Below are 18,300 nucleotides of genomic sequence, written 5' to 3' on the forward strand. Positions count from 1 at the left end.
ATCTCAAAAACACTTCTTAAACTTTGGTAACTTCAAAGAGATATTTTGACAGCCTAAATATACAAATACATTATCAAACTAAAAAACTAATATGAAAAAAGAGATCGGCTTTGTGAATACAAATATACACAGCGAGATATAATGTGTGTTTCAATAATAAAAAGTTTAAAAATTGAAAAAAAGGCATTATAATCGTATAATAATGGGGTGGGTGTTGATTTCTATATTTATAATTGCCTTAAAAAACCTCATCTTCGTATCTCTAATCTCTTCTGGTACACGTAATAAAGGAAAATAATCGACAGAGATACCAAATAGACAACGCAAAAATGTTATTAGAAAATGAAATAAGGAAAGGAAGAAATAACCCTATTGCCTCCTTCTAATTGCTTCCTTCCCCTACCGTCTTTTATTGCCTTTTTCTTGCATATGTTTTCATTGCTTTTGCATATCGACTCAATGGTAAAGGTAGTTGAAACTGCATAGGAGGAGATGTTGCATGTGTACCTTTGTGTAAGAAGATATGGGGAAAAAAAGCAGGTTAATAAGAGAAATGAGAGATTCGTATGATACTGAAAAGGAAGTTACTCATTTCACTTTTGTACACTCTCTCAAGTTCTGTGTGGAAATTTTAGACTATTTTTTTCCTCTATAAATAAATTAAAATTCAATTTTAAGTCTTTAAAAAAAATTTATGCATTCAATTTTAATGCTGTTATTTTTTAAATTTTTAAAAACTGTTTAACTACTTTTTAATTTTTAAATTTTTTAATATTTTTTTATACATGTTTAAAATATTGTAATGATAAGAATTAAATATAAATTTTCAAATAAAAGATAATGATAAAAGTAATGAAAATTTTAACTTAGAAATCAAATTTTGAGTTCTTTTTCTTCAAGGAATTTTTTAAAACGTTATAAACATGAATGCAAAATAATCATTCAAAAATACACATTAGTTTAACCGTAAAAATAAAATTACGTGCATAATAATTTTGTAGGGACCAAAACATGTCATTTGCTTTTATATGGACCAAAAACAAAATTTATTATTTTATAGGGACCAAAAATATATTTAACCTAAAATTTTAAAATATCCCCTATTTTTGGAGAAGTATCTCCAAACGCACCAAATTTCCATTTTAACATGTATCTTCGAAGGACTTTGTAGGGTGTGACCAGAGATACATCTCCGAATATACTTTTTTTTTTAATTCAAAAAACTATTTCAGAGATGCATCTCCGAACTAGGTGAGCATATTAAAGTTCGCGTCAGACTCTCCCTATTTTTCTTCTTTATTTTTCAAAAACTCAAAACTATCTCTTCTCTCTACCTCTCTCTACCCATTTCCAGTTCCTACTCAAGGTTAAGTTTTGAAGCAACATTTACTTGTATCTTGTCATTTCCAACTCCATCTAACTACTGCATTCAACATCAGATCACTTTACACCCTCATCATTTGAGTAAGTTTCTCATTTTGTTTTTTTAAATTATTTTTTATTAATGTATTAGCTCAAGTAGGTTAGTTTTAATGCATTAGATAGCATCAACATTTGAAATAGAATATGTGTAGACTTTGTTTATATGATGGATGAGTTTGGATTATACTTGGATGGCTATAGCAGTTGCAAAAAAAATTCGGCCATTGAAGCTAAACGAAGCTTTTTTTCGAAGATGTATCTTTAAAGTGTTCTGTTTTAGGTTTTCAGAGTTACATCTACGAACTCTTTCCTTCCTTATATACTAATCTCGTTTGTTTATTTTTTTCAAGGGGTATGGCTGAAAACAACGAAAGGTTAAGACTCGGGCGACCCACCTTAACCGTGTTTGCTCGTTGCGAGAGGGCTCGTCAGTATGAACAAGCTAGAGTCGTCCCCCTTCTGCCTCATGATAGGGAGGCATAGACCTCTAGAAGTTAACTATCACGGGGTCGGGATCCCAGAGTCGTGTGCACCATGATGAGGATGCCCCAATCGCAGCGCAGGTCCTAGTTGCTAAGGATGTCCCATCGCAGACCTTTTATTTTGTAATCAAATTCAACTCGACTAAGATTGTTATATTTTATTTTCAACAGGAACGTGAATGTCTGAAATTTGTGAACCATGCAAGAAAGATTCACAATCTTTATCATCCTGAGGAAGAGTGGTTCCAAAATGCACTCCAAAACTTCGTGCTTGCAGGTCTTTGTGCTTCCAGGTACACCACCATCAGCCATGGCATGCAGGCTACATTTGTTAAGAGATGACATAACGAAACGTCAACTTTCCACCTCCCCGTTGGTGAGATGACTATTACAATAGATGATGTAGTTTGGCGGCTACTACACCTTTCCATCAGAGGAAGGTTGCTTGATCATTCTAAGATCAGCAGGGCCGATGTAGTGGATATGATGGTGGCTTGTTTGGGAGCTAACCCTGTGGAAGCATTTGAGCAGCGTATAAGTACCAGGAGTGCACATGCCATGTTTGCTTGGTTGGTGGATTTGTATGGCAACAACTTGGAGATAGTCGAAAACCTGGACGCCGATGATCTTTGGGTTGCCTACCACAGGAAATGCGCCCTGAGGTGTTTCTTCATGTTCTTAGTTGGCATGTTCATGTTTGTGGACAAAAGTGCAAACTACGTGGATGTGGCTTACCTCAAATAGTTCTTCAACTTGGAGTCCATTCACGAGTGGAATTGGAGTGTCGTGATTGGTTTACCTGTACTCCAATCTGAGTGAAGGTTGTAAATGATGACAAAGCAAATGACAGGCTCATGCACCCCGCTTACGGTAATTTCCAAATCCCACTATTAAGTTACAAATAACTTTTTTTCACGCTTGTTACTAATTTTATTTATTATTCGTTTCCAGGGATGGATCTTTGCCCACTATCACCATATTCATGGGTTTATACGTGACCCGTTATATATTGATGATTATCCATTTGCTTGTCGATTTATCTCTAGCAAAGGGAATAATGCTATCTTGTCGTTCCGTGTGTATATTGACCGAACTCAGACTGATGACGTCGTCTAGATGCCATACAATACTCATCGGGAAAGAGTTACATTCGACCATATTTCCTTATACTCTAGATGGTTGGCATGTGGGACTAATATCATGTGTAGGTATCTGCCCAAACGGTGCATGCGGCAGTTTGGGTACGTGTATATAATTATGAGGCCCCCCTCTAGGTTGTTCCTATCAATATTTTTCGCAGAGAGCTGGATGACATCCTAGCGAATTTTAAGAATTGTCTGGTACCGGTGGAGTATCAGAGTCGTGAAGCCACATCTCAGTGGAGTTATGTTGAGGGTTAATGACTTGGTTCTATAACGTGTCACACCCTTACTTGACAAAAGACGCTCCTGGACGTCCACCTAGGTCTGCTCATGAGGAGATCCTGGAGAATGAGCAGGCCAGGGGTGATCATGTCATTGATGTCTTGCCGATTTGTCAGAATATTATGCAGATGACATGTAAGGGCATTGAGTATGGACTGTTTGAGAGAGGTGGCAATGAAGCGGTTGCCTTAGCACGTTCCATTCTTATCGAGGCACAGAATGCCTAAGGTTACCGTAGACAGTGGAGGAGTTGGGGTGTTAGGATTAGGCATACTCAGTAGACTATGCTTTTGATTATATTTTGTTTAATTTTCATCGACTTGGAGAATAATTGTTGTACTATTATATTCGATTTCAATAATATTTGGGTTTAATAACGCATTACCCAGTTTTATAATATTCCTTTTTATTAATACCTGAAATAAATAACAACAATTTTAATCGAATTAGAATTAGTTTGGATTGAAAATACAATAAACTTAGTAAACTAGTTCTGGAAAAAACACACGGACAATAATTCGGAGATGCATCTCTGAATTAACTCCACACATAGTTTGGAGATGTATCTACGAATTTACCTTAAGATGAATTTGGAGATGTATTTTTGAACCAAATTTAGACAAAAAAATATTTTGTGTATTCGAAAATGTATCTCTGAATTCACCTAAGAACATTTTGAGATTTTTAGATATGTCTCTCATTGTATAAGGGTGCAATAAAAAAATTGCCTACTCAAAATATCAAACTCATGTGTTGTGTTTGAGGGAAATGGATTTGGTGCGATAGAGAACAATATTGTTTTAATCTTAACCATTAAATTAACTTATAAGATAACATAGTCGTTTGACAAAGTTATAAGTGTTATATGAAATAATTATAAAATATAAAATTGATAATATGCTTAATTGATTAAATAAATATAATATAAAATTTATTTGAGGCATAAAAGTCAATAAACTTAATTTTAATTTCAAATTTTTTCTCAATCCCAATTATCCTTTAAGTTCCACTAAACAATTGTCAAAATTACAGTATTCCTGCTAGAACATTACTCTTCGAGTTATATATATATATATATATATATATATATATATAGAGAGAGAGAGAGAGTGTGTTTTTCGTTCAGGAATCAAAAATGAATGTAGTTGATTAATTAATGATTTTTAAACGGTGGTGTAGATCTCCGTCACAGCTGCGCGGGGTGGACCTACATGATTAGCACTTCATCGCCCAAATAAGTTCAAGATTCAAGATGAGTGTATTAAAAAGCGAATATGAGATCATGTATCTTGGATCAAGTGGAGTGGATTTAAAGTGAATTAAACCTTACTCATTTGGCCTCCGAGCGACCTAGAGAAATTGTCCCTAAAGCTTTTTCGGACACTAAAGGAATCATTAATCAACTACATTCATTTCTGGTTCCTGAACGAAAAACACACTCTCTCTCTAGAGAGAGAGAGAGAGTGTGTGTGTGTGTGTTTTTCGTTCAGGAACCATAAATGAATGTAGTTGATTAATTAATGATTTTTAAACGGTGGTGTAGATCTGCGTCACAGCTGCGCGGGGTGAACCTACATGATTAGCACTTCATCTCCCAAAAAGTTCAAGATTCAAGATGAGTGTATTAAAAAGCGAATATGAGATCATGTATCTTGGATCAAGTGGAGTGGATTTAAAGTGAATTAAACCTTACTCATTTGGCCTCCGAGCGACCTAGAGAAATTGTCCCTAAAGCTTTTTCGGACACTAAAGGAATCAGGGAAATTTGTAAGTTTTGAGAGTGTGTAATCTAGGGGAGGGTGAATTATACTTGCTGAATTTTTCTGGCTTTTATGCAAGTTCCTTTTCTTTTTTACGTTTCCAGAAACAAGTTAAGTGTCGCAACTTGATTAGAATAAAGTTATGTAGAAAATTAAAGTGCAACAAAGTAAATGACACAAAGATGTATACTAGCTCCCCTTTTCAACCAAGGATACATCTAGTCCCCTCACAGCCTGTGAGAGATTTTCACTATTGTTAGATCTTTGTACAAACCTCATGCCAAAACTTCTCCTACAATCTTCTAACAACAACAAAGAAGCATATCACTTCTTTGATTTCCAAGAACATCAACAACTATGGAGGACTTTGAATCAAACCAATTCAAATGACCTTTTTACAACAATCACCAATAATTTGATGATCACCAAAATATAGATTTAACACTTGAGTTTGTATCTCTTTTGACTTTCTTGAATTACAAGATATATGAAAGTTTTGGCTCTACTCTTTCTCTTTGATCACAATACAAACATATACACTTAAGTGCTCATAAATGATAATGAAACTTGCTTAAATGATGTGAAAGTTTATGCACAAAGTTTCATTTTGAAATAATATGAACACTTAGAAAATTATTTGAGTTGATGTGAAAAATAATAATGAAAGAGTTGAATTTTAAATCTTAAATTTGATTTCTATTTATATGACACAAGCACCCTTTGTTTCATCATGGCAATTCCATAATAAATCGATTAATTCGGACATGAAAATTCTTAAAATATTTTTTAAATAAAAATTGACATTCTCAAGAATCAAACCCATAACCCTTGAGTATTTTAACACATCTACTCAACCACTAGGATAAATCTTTGCTTGTGTTGAGTTTGAAAGATGCAAATAATTTATGTAATGGTTTGAAATGAATGAATGATTTTTGAGAACTTAAGATATGTATATGAATTGAATTGCATATACCTTTGTTTATGATCCATAATCATAGATATCCAAATCTTTATATAAACTTGAAACTTGAATCATTCTTTTTCTTCTTTGATTTTTCTTCTTATGAAATCTTTTTGTCTTCATCAAAACCAAGCTATGATTGATGATGAACATCTTTTTCACAAAAGCCTTAAGTGATGTTGGTCAACCTTTAGATTGTTGTCTCATGTGAGCTTAGAACTGAAACTCCTGTAATTAGTTTGAAAAAGTAGTGGGAAACATGTGCAATAAAGATAGTCTCATCATTTAAACGTTTCAAATCCTTCTTCTGACATGTGCAACGACGTTACTAGTTAGGACATGGAGAGGCTTATAGGTGTTAGAACAAGATTTGTTCTGATCAATATTCTTAGTTTTGATGATAACAAGGATATGAATTTTGTGTGAGATAATGTGGTACTCTAATACATTGCAATTTCCCTTTCAGGAAATATATATAGAGTATGCACAAATCAGCGCTCAGAAGCTTTGTCTCAGAAGGTTCAGCATGCAACATCAGAACATGGTCTGGCAAGACATCAGAAGATGGTCAAGGCAGAATCAGAACATGGGTCTATGAAAGCATCAGAAGAACTTGAGATCAGAAGCAGAAGCACTGAAGTTCTCATGGTATCACGCTCAGAAGCACTTCAAGGTCAGAAGACAAGAAGATGCTATGCACCAAGCTGTTTGACTCTGATGATATTCAAATATTATATTCACAAACATTAGATCAGAAGAAAGTACAAGTGGCAGGCTATGCTGACTGACAAAAGGAACGTTGGAAGCTATTAAAGGCAACGTCAGTAGACACAGCGTGAACAAGGCTCGAGGTAGTTGACAAAAGCGTGAAACATTAAATGCAATGCTGTACGGAATACCCAAAGCATTAAATGCGCCCAACGGTCATCTTCTCAAACGCCTATAAATATGAAGTTCTGATGAGAAGCAAGGTTACCAATTCTGAACGAAATTATTCTGAAAGACTTGCTGAAACGCTGTTCAAATTCAAAGCTCAGAAACTTCATCTTCATCAAAGCTCACTACATTGCTGCTGTAATAAATTAGTGAGATTAAGCTTAAACTTTAAGAGAAATATCACTGTTGTGATTATAGCTTTTCAGAAGCATTTGTAATACTCTTAGAATTGATTACATTAATTTGTAAGTAACTAGAGTGATCAAGTGTTGATCAGAATACTCTAGGAAGTCTTAGCTTGTGTCTAAGCAGTTGTATTTAGAGTGATCACGTGGTGGTCAGGATACTCTAAGAAAGTCTTAGCTTGTGTCTAAGCATTTGTTCCTGGAGTGATCAGGTTATGATCAGGATACTCTAGAAGACTTAGTCGCGGACTAAGTGGAAAACCATTGTAATCTGTTGTGATTAGTGGATTAAATCCTCAGGTGAGGTAAATCACTCCGTGGGGGTGGACTGGAGTAGTTTAGTTAACAACGAACCAGGATAAAAATAACTGCGCATATTGTTTTTATCGTTCAAGTTTTTAGACTACACTTATTCAAACCCCCTTTCTAAGTGTTTTTCTATCCTTCAATTGGCATCAGAGCGCCGGTTCTAAGGTGCAAGCACTTAACCGTGTTTAGAAAAGATTCAGGAAGAGAAAAACGCTTCAGTAAAAGATGGCTGGTGAATCTCAATCAAATCCAACTGCATCTACATCTGGCTCTGCTGAGCAATACAATGGTAACAATGGTTATACTAGACCACCAATATTCGATGGTGAAAACTTTGAATATTGGAAAGATAAACTGGAAAGTTACTTTCTTGGTCTGGATGCTGATCTATGGGATCTTCTGTTGGATGGTTACAAACATCCTGTTAAAGCTACTGGTGTAAGGCTCACGAGAAGCGAAATGAATGATGATCAAAAGAAAGATTTCAAGAATCATCACAAATGCAGGACTGTTTTGCTGAATGCTATCTCTCATGCTGAGTATGAGAAGATATCTAACAGGGAATCGGCCCATGACATATATGAGTCCTTGAAGATGACTCATGAAGGAAATGCTCAAGTCAAGGAGACCAAAGCTCTTGCACTAATCCAGAAGTATGAAGCCTTCAAGATGGAGGATGATGAAGACATTGAAAAGATGTTTTCAAGATTTCAAACTCTGACTGCTGGATTGAGAGTTCTCGACAAAGGCTACACCAAGGCTAATCATGTAAAGAAGATCATCAGAAGTTTGCCCAGAAGATGGGGCCCAATGGTGACTGCATTCAAGATTGCGAAGAATCTGAATGAGGTTTCTTTGGAAGAGCTGATCAGTGCCCTGAGGAGTCATGAGATTAAACTTGACGCTAATGAACCTAAGAAGAAAGGTAAGTCTATTGCTTTAAAATCTAATGTTAAAAAATGCACCAACGATTTTCAGGCTAGAGAAGAAGATCCTGAAGAATCAGAATCTGAAGAAGAAGATGAACTGTCCATGATCTCCAGAAGGGTAAACCAACTCTGGAAGAGCAAGCAAAGGAAGTTCAGAGGCTTCAGAAGTTCAAAGAGATTTGAACGAGGAGAATCTTCTGGTGACAGAAGATCTGACAAAAAGAAGGTTGTCTGCTATGAGTGCAATGAGCCTGGACATTACAAGAATGAGTGTCCGAAACTTCAGAAGGAGAATCCCAATAAGAAGTTTCATAAGAAGAAAGGTCTTATGGCAACATGGGATGATTCTGAATCAGAATCAGGATCAGACTCTGAAGGAGAGCAGGCAAACTTTGCGCTGATGGCGACAGAAGATGATGGATCAGAATCTACATCAGAATCAGATTCTGAAGAGGTATTTTCTGAACTATCTAGAGAAGAGTTAGTTTCCAGTCTAACAGAGCTTCTTGAATTAAAAGCTCATCTTAGTATCAAATACAAAAAGCTGAAAAAGCAATTTGAATTTGAAACTAAGAAGCTTGAGTTGGAAAATTCTGAATTAAAAGAAAAAGTTTTAAAATTATCCAATAATGTTGGATCTCCTTCTGATTCAGAAAAATCCACTCCCAGTTTGAATCATATTCTGAAAGAATATGATTTAAGTTTCAGGAAGTTCTTATCTAGAAGTATTGGCAGAAGTCAGCTAGCTTCTATGATATATGCTGTGTCTGGGAACAAGAGAGTTGGCATTGGTTATGAGGGTGAAATCCCATACAAGCTTGAATCTGTGGATGATATGAAAATATCATACAAGCCTCTGTATAACCAATTTAAATTTGGCCACTCCCATGATATTAAGCACACATCACATGCACAAAGTTTTCACATAACACACACCAAGAAGCATGTGACACAACCTAAGAAATATCATGGAACTCAGAATAAGAAGTATCATACTGTTCCTCCTGCTAAATATTTTGCTAAACCCAAGTTCAATCAGAACTTGAGGAGAACTAACAAGAAAGGACCCAAGAAATTGTGGGTACCTAAGGAGAAGATAATTTCTGTTGCAGATATCCTTGGCGGCAAAGAGGACAGAAAGCAAAATGTCATGGTACCTGGACTCTGGGTGCTCGCGACACATGACGGGAAGAAGGTCTACATTCCAAGACCTGGTGCTTAAACCAGGTGGAGAAGTCAAGTTTGGAGGAGATCAGAAGGGCAAAATCATTGGCTCTGGAACCATAAGTCTTGGTAACTCTCCTTCCATAACTAATGTACTTCTTGTTGAAGGATTAACGCATAACTTATTGTCCATAAGTTAATTAAGTGACAATGGTTATGATATAATCTTCAATCAAAAGTCTTGCAAGGCTGTAAGTCAGAAGGATGGCTCAATCCTATTTACAGGCAAGAGAAAGAACAACATTTATAAGATTGATCTTTCTGATCTTGAGAAGCGGAAGGTGACTTGTCTTATGTCTGTTTCTGAAGAGCAATGGGTCTGGCACAGAAGATTAGGACATGCTAGTTTGAGAAAGATTTCTCAGATTAACAAACTAAATCTGGTCAGGGGACTCCCAAATCTGAAATACAAATCAGATGCTCTTTGTGAAGCATGTCAGAAGGGCAAGTTCTCCAGACCTGCATTCAAGTCTAAGAATGTTGTTTCTACCTCAAGGCCGTTAGAACTCTTGCACATTGATCTGTTTGGCCCAGTCAAAACAGCATCTGTCAGAGGGAAGAAATATGGATTAGTCATCGTTGATGATTATAGCCGCTGGACTTGGGTAAATTTCTTGAAACACAAGGATGAGTCTCATTCAGTGTTCTTTGAATTCTGCACTCAGATCCAATCTGAGAAGGAGTGCAAGATCATAAAGGTCAGAAGTGATCATGGTGGTGAATTTGAGAACAAATTCTTTGAGGAGTTCTTCAAAGAAAATGGTATTGCCCATGATTTCTCTTGTCCTAGAACTCCACAGCAAAATGGAGTTGTAGAGCGAAAGAATAGGACTCTACAAGAAATGGCCAGAACCATGATCAATGAAACCAATATGGCTAAGCATTTTTGGGCAGAAGCAATTAACACTGCATGCTATATTCAGAATAGAATCTCTATCAGACCTATTCTAAATAAGACTCCTTATGAATTGTGGAAGAACAGAAAGCCCAACATTTCATATTTCCATCCTTTTGGATGTGTATGTTTTATTCTGAATACTAAAGATGATCTTGGTAAGTTTGATTCCAAAGCACAAAAATGTTTCCTTCTTGGATATTCTGAACGCTCTAAAGGCTACAGAGTATACAATACTGAAACATTGATTGTAGAAGAATCAATCAATATCAGGTTTGATGATAAGCTTGGTCTTGAAAAACCAAAGCAGTTTGAGAATTTTGCAGATTTTGATATTGATATATCAGAAGTTGAAGAATCAAGAAGCAAAGCTGCAGAAGCTGGCAGTCTCAGAAGCAATGGATCAGAAGATCAAGTTGCTGCATCTTTAGAGAATCTTAGGATTTCTGAAGAACCAACTATCAGAAGATCACCTAGACTTGCCTCAGCTCATTCAGAAGATGTAATCCTTGGAAAGAAAGATGATCCCATCAGAACAAGGGCATTCCTTAAGAACAATGCAGAATGTCAATTAGGTCTTGTTTCTTTGATCGAGCCAACTTCTGTTGATCAAGCTCTAGAAGATCCAGACTGGATAATTGCCATGCAACAAGAACTAAATCAGTTTACAAGGAATGATGTATGGGACTTGGTTCCTAGACCAAAAGGATTTAACATCATCGGTACTAAGTGGGTTTTCAGAAACAAGCTAAGTGAGAAAGGTGAAGTGGTAAGAAACAAAGCCAGACTGGTTGCTCAGGGTTATAGTCAGCAAGAAGGGATTGATTATACATAAACCTTTGCACCAGTGGCCAGGTTAGAATCTATTCGTCTATTAATTTCTTTTGCCACTCAACACAACATCACTCTTTATCAGATGGATGTCAAGAGTGCCTTCTTAAATGGTTATATAGATGAAGAAGTTTATGTTCACCAACCTCCTAGTTTTGAAGACTCCATGTCTCCAAATCATGTTTTCAAATTAAAGAAATCATTATACGGATTGAAACAAGCTCCCAGAGCTTGGTATGAACGTTTGAGTTCTTTCCTTCTGGAAAATGATTTCACTAGAGGAAAAGTGGACACTACTCTCTTTTGTAAAACATTTAAAAAGGATATTTTAATTTGTCAAATATATGTTGATGATATTATCTTTGGAACATCTAATGCTACACTTGGAAAGGATTTTGCTGAGTCTATGCAGGCTGATTTTGAAATGAGCATGATGGGAGAACTCAAGTATTTCCTTGGGATTCAAATCAACCAAACTTCCGATGGAACCTATGTTCATCAAACGAAGTATGTGAAAGAACTTCTGAAGAAGTTTAATCTTTCTGAAAGCAAAGAAGCCAAAACTCCTATGCATCCAACATGTGTACTGGGTAAGGATGAGGTAAGTAAGAAGGTAGATCAGAAGTTGTACAGAGGTATGATTGGATCTCTTCTATATCTAACTGCTTCTAGACCTGACATTCTCTTTAGTGTTTGTTTGTGTGCTCGATTCCAATCAAATCCAAGAGAATCTCATTTAACAGCGGTTAAGAGAATTCTAAGGTATCTGAAAGGTACTACTAATGTTGGTTTAGTTTACAGAAGATCTAAAGATTACAACTTAGTAGGATTCTGTGATGCTGACTATGCTGGAGATAGAATAGAAAGAAAGAGCACTTCTGGAAGTTGTCAATTTCTTGGAAGTCATCTGATCTCATGGTACAGCAAGAAGCAAGCTACTATTGCCCTCTCAACAACAGAAGCAGAATATGTTGCTGCTGCTGGTTGTAGCACACAAATGCTCTGGATGAGAAGTCAGCTGGAAGATTATCAGATATATGAGAGTAACATTCCTATTTTCTGTGATAATACTTCTGCTATATGTTTATCTAAGAATCCTATTTTACATTCAAAAGCTAAACATATTGAGATTAAACATCATTTCATAAGGGACTATGTACAGAAGGGTGTTATATCTTTAAACTTTGTGGATACAGACCATCAATGGGCTGATATCTTTACAAAACCCCTTGCTGAAGATAGGTTTAAGTTCATTCTGAAGAATATCAGTATGGATTTATGCCCAGAATGAGAAGATGAGAAGATCTTATGTATGAGTATCTTCTGAAATGAAATTGGATTTTTTTTAAGAAGTTCTGATTGAAATCAATTAGAAATTGTGATTCAGTTATTACTAACGTTTCATTGTCTAAGTTGATTCAGAATCTCTTTAAAAGCAAAACAGCTGTAACTGGCTATCCAGATGGTAAACACGTGTTCACTATTTCTGGACAAGCGTGCGTGCAGTTGAGGGGACGTCTACTTAGGTAACTGTGCAAATCTCGTCTTTTGTCATTATTATCTCTCCTCACGTCACGTAACATTAAATGCTATCCATCATTTACTCTTTTTCAGTTTTCTTTTTATACTTTTCAAACGTTTCTTTTCCCTCTTATATTTCTCTCACTTTGCATTCAGTTTCTTTTTCGTTCTCTCTCTTTGCATTCATATCATAAACCCTAGCAGTTTTCAATATCTACAACTTCATCATGAATCCATCGTCAAGCTCTGGAAATCAAGAAACTGATCGAAAACAAAAGAGAAAGGCAACTGATGAACCAGAAATCAAACCAAAAAGAGTTAAAACCTACTATGACCCTCTCAAGGTGAATCCCTTTGAAGCCATGATGTCTGGTAATTATTCTAGACGTCTGTATCAACCCCTTGATAGTATCCCTGAATCACCACCCTCTTCACATTCTTCCACCACCTCTTCCTCCTCATTCATCCTTTCGGAACCACCTTCTTCACCATCTGATATCTCCTCTCCTTCAACCCATCCCTCAGATATTTCTTCATCTCTCTCACACCCTTTTCCCACCAGAACACCTAACCCCTACAGTGTTGTTTTTCCCGACTCCAGGTTCACTGTCAACCCTCCAACCCCTACCACTCAATCATTTCTGGAGCTTTTACATTCTGATGTAAATAGCTGGTTGGAGATTCTGGGTGCTGCTCACCTTAACCATCTGGATGAGTATGCTACATGCAACCTTTGGGATACCTTTCGTCAGGATTTTCTGGTTAGGGCTACAGACATTCAGAGAAGGATCATGTCTGAAGCACCTGGTGTTCGTGGTCTTCGGTTGGAAGTTGGTGAAAGCAGCTATCACCATCTCATCAGGAACAGAAGAGTTCTTGAAGAGAGGATACCTGCAGATGAGTTGGAAGAAGAAAATCCCTGCAGAGACATCGTGGTGTGGAGACCATGGTATCCTGTGCTGACTGGAGACTTTCAGTGGCTGTTTAACTGGTTCAGAATGAACCCTTCTGAAAAAGCACCTCACATGGTCTTTCCAGTAGTGGTTTATCCTGCTGAAGTTGCTGGTCTTACTCCTCCAACAAACCTAGCAGCTATTCTTCAAGCGTTGGAAGTTGGAACTTCTGAGCTGCCTGAACCAGAATATGCTGAGGCTACTTCTGAGTCAGACTCAGATGTGGAGATGGAAGATGCACAAGCTGAAGACCTTCCAGAAGATCGCCCTACTGAGATTGCTGTCCCTTTTGGCAGAAATTCTGGTGCATCTTCTTCTGGTGAAACCTCAGCTCTGATGGAGACCTTTGAAGCTCTTCATCAGAATCAAGCTTTGTTGGCTTCTCGTTTGGACGCGCAAGAAGCACCCAATGCTGAGTTTCGCTCTTTCATGGCAAGGCAAGCTACAAGCACTGACGGGATTCATGATGTTCTGGCGCGGATTTTGCGTAGGCTAGGGTCTTAGTCCTTTGGTCTTTGTAGTTTTCTTTCCTTGTTGCATCTGTTTTCCTGCATTCCTCTTTTGTAATCCTTCTTGTTGAAATCAATGAAAAGTTATTTATGTTTCTTTCCTTTTGTCTCTTGCTTTACATCTGAATCTTTTATGTTTTTTGATGTTATGACAAAAAGGGGGAGAAAATATATGATAAATGATCTGATTAATATTATCAGTTACCGAGTAAAAAGGCTCCACATTTACTAACAGAACTTGCAAAGTTCTATGTTTTTAAGTTGTGTTGTTGCAGGAATCAAAGATTCAAGATCAACATAAGAAGCAACAAAATGAATCAAGCTCTTGGATTCTTGAAGCAAGCTGAGTGCTAGGAAGCTTCAGAATCAGAAGCAAGAAGGAAGAATGATCAGAAATAGCTCTTGGATTCTTGAAGCAAGCTGAGTGCTAGGAAGCTTCAGAATCAGAAGCAAGAAGGAAGAATGATCAGAAATTCTGATAATAGAATATGATCCAAATCATTGTCTATTTGCTCTGATACATTGTCTATTGGATCTAATATATTCTATATGGCTTATATGGCTCTGATACATATTTTGTGTTCTGATACACATTTTATGTTCTAACTCATTCATGCTGACTTTTGTCGTTTAGTTTTGTTCTGTAACATTTCAGGATGTAGAGATGCTCTGATGATGCTCTGGTACATTCAACAATGTTCTGATACAATCTAGCATGAAGTGATGTAAGAAGAAATTCAAAGCTCTGAAGCTATCCGAGGGAAGCAGAAATCAGAAGCTGTGAATGTTCTAAAGATCCAGAAAACTCAAGTTCTGAAGTTGTCCTAAATGGAAGCATGAATCAGAAGCTGTGAATGTTCTGAAGATCAAAGAAATTCAAGTTCTGAAGCTGTCCTAAATGGAAGCAGGAATCAGAAGCTGTGAATGTTCTGAAGATCAAAGAAATTCAAGTTCTGAAGCTGTCCTAAATGGAAGCAGGAATCAGAAGCTGTGAGTGTTCTAGGGATCTAAAGAAATTCAAGTTCTGAAGCTGTCCAATGGAAGCAGAAGTCAGAAGCTATGAATTATCAGAAGACAGAAGCTTATGTGATCGTCTCTACCGAAATAATCAGGGAAGTCTTTTATTATTAAAGTTCTTCGAGTATTTATTTCAGGGGGAGATTATTCATCTCAGGGGGAGATTGTTAATCTCAGGGGGAGACATATTCACATGCTTATGCTATAGCTGTGTAATTTGTCTTTAGCCGTCTGCTCTTTCTGATCGCAAATTCATATCATTTATATATGTTTTTGTCATCATCAAAAAGGGGGAGATTGTTAGAACAAGATTTGTTCTGATCAATATTCTTAGTTTTGATGATAACAAGGATATGAATTTTGTGTGAGATAATGTGGTACTCTAATACATTGCAATTTCCCTTTTAGGAAATTGATAAGTGCTTTATTCATGCTAAAATGACTTATAATAACATAGCACTTATCTTGCTTATTTGACATATTTCTCACATAAAAACCCTCAACTATTGGATAAAGTATCATTGTGCAAAATTACTTGGTTTAGTTTGCATTTGTGCAGGTTATAGTATTGAAGCAAAAACCAGAAAACAGGACTTTCGCTGCAGCGAACTATATTTCGCTGTAGCGAACTCCAGGCACTCAAAGGCAAAAATCCAGAAACAGTGCATTCGCTGCAGCGAAAGGTAGCGAATGGTAGCGAAGGCCCGATTCGCTGCAGCGAACCATATTTCGCTGTAGCGAATGAAGTCAGAATCAAACTTCCCAGTTTCGCTAGCAGCAAGCAGTAGCGAGGTACATTCGCTGCAGCGAACCATATTTCGCTGTAGCGAACTTTGGTGGTTTCTAGAAGATTTGAATTTCTTAAAGCTGAAGAAAACATTCGCTGTAGCGAAATATCCTTCGCGTAGCGAACTCTGGCGGTTCAACAAAAGACTTAACAATGAAGCAAGGCATTCGCTGCAGCGAACTTCTGTTCGCGTAGCGAACTCAGGCGGCCAGAACAGCTATAAAAGGAGCAGAAACCAGTTCAGAAGGGATATTCACTTTTGTACCTTGTAATACTGATATAATAGAAGTAAGAATAGAGGTTTTTAGGGAGAGGGAGCTGGATATACATCGAGAGTCGAGAAATCGTCATTGATGTTATTCCAACTCAATTCTTCCATTGTTCATCAAGCTACCATGAGTAGCTAAATCCCTCTCTTGTTGGGATTGGTCGTAGTTCACCGAAACAGTATGTATTTTCTTTAATCATGGCGTTATATATAATTTATGTTTGAATCATTATCGTTGTTATCTTCGTTTTACTGTTTATTTCATGGATTGAATTGATATTGACAAATACGATTCTAATCTCGATCCAAGATAACAACTATTAAACTCTAAATGCTAGACATAGATTTAGGTTTAATATTCACTTCAAGTATTGAAACTTAATGCTACCGTATCGTTTAATAGGCTGAGAAATCGTCGATTAAACCATAAGGTAGAAATCTCAACAAACGTTTAGACATGAACTTTGTTGTGAGCAATACGTGATGATATTGAAACAAGCATACATTATGTATAACTGATCTAAGATTTACATATTGAATCGGTGGATGAAAACCAATTCCCAACAAGTCTTTTCCTCTGAAACTTATCTTTCGTTATTTACGCATTTTTACTTTCCGTAACTTTCAACCAAACAAACTTGAAACCTTATGCTTAGAACTATAGAAATTGTTGAACGGTTTTGATATCGCTCCAATCCCTGTGGATACGATAATATAAAATACTTACATTTGAATTGTACTTTCTACAACGTCAGAAATATATATAGAGTATGCACAAATCAGCGCTCAGAAGCTTTGTCTCAGAAGGTTCAACATGCAACATCAGAACATGGTCTGGCAAGACATCAGAAGATGGTCAAGGCAGAATCAGAACATGGGTCTATGAAAGCATCAGAAGAACTTGAGATCAGAAGCAGAAGCACTGAAGTTCTCATGGTATCACGCTCAGAAGCACTTCAAGGTCAGAAGACAAGAAGATGCTATGCACCAAGCTGTTTGACTCTGATGATATTCAAATATTATATTCACAAACATCAGATCAGAAGAAAGTACAAGTGGCAGGCTACGCTGACTGTCAAAAGGAACGTTGGAAGCTATTAAAGGCAACGTCAGTAGACACAGCGTGAACAAGGCTCGAGGTAGTTGACAAAAGCGTGAAACATTAAATGCAATGCTGTACGGAATACGCAAAGCATTAAATGCGCCCAACGGTCATCTTCTCAAACGCCTATAAATATGAAGTTCTGATGAGAAGCAAGGTTACCAATTCTGAACGAAATTATTCTGAAAGACTTGCTGAAACGCTGTTCAAATTCAAAGCTCAGAAACTTCATCTTCATCAAAGCTCACTACATTGCTGCTGTAATAAATTAGTGAGATTAAGCTTAAACTTTAAGAGAAATATCACTGTTGTGATTATAGCTTTTCAGAAGCATTTGTAATACTCTTAGAATTGATTACATTAATTTGTAAGTAACTAGAGTGATCAAGTGTTGATCAGAATACTCTAGGAAGTCTTAGCTTCTGTCTAAGCAGTTGTATTTAGAGTGATCACGTGGTGGTCAGGATACTCTAAGAAAGTCTTAGCTTGTGTCTAAGCATTTGTTCCTGGAGTGATCAGGTTGTGATCAGGATACTCTAGAAGACTTAGTCGCGGACTAAGTGGAAAACCATTGTAATCTGTTGCGATTAGTGGATTAAATCCTCAGGTGAGGTAAATCACTCCGTGGGGGTGGACTGGAGTAGTTTAGTTAACAACGAACCAGGATAAAAATAACTGTGCATATTGTTTTTATCGTTCAAGTTTTTAGACTACACTTATTCAAACCCCCACTTTCTAAGTGTTTTTCTATCATTCAATAGGTGCACTTAAGTGCGCTCAAA

Source organism: Vicia villosa, unplaced genomic scaffold, assembly GCF_029867415.1.
Source record: "Vicia villosa cultivar HV-30 ecotype Madison, WI unplaced genomic scaffold, Vvil1.0 ctg.003983F_1_1, whole genome shotgun sequence".
NCBI lineage: Eukaryota > Viridiplantae > Streptophyta > Magnoliopsida > Fabales > Fabaceae > Vicia > Vicia villosa.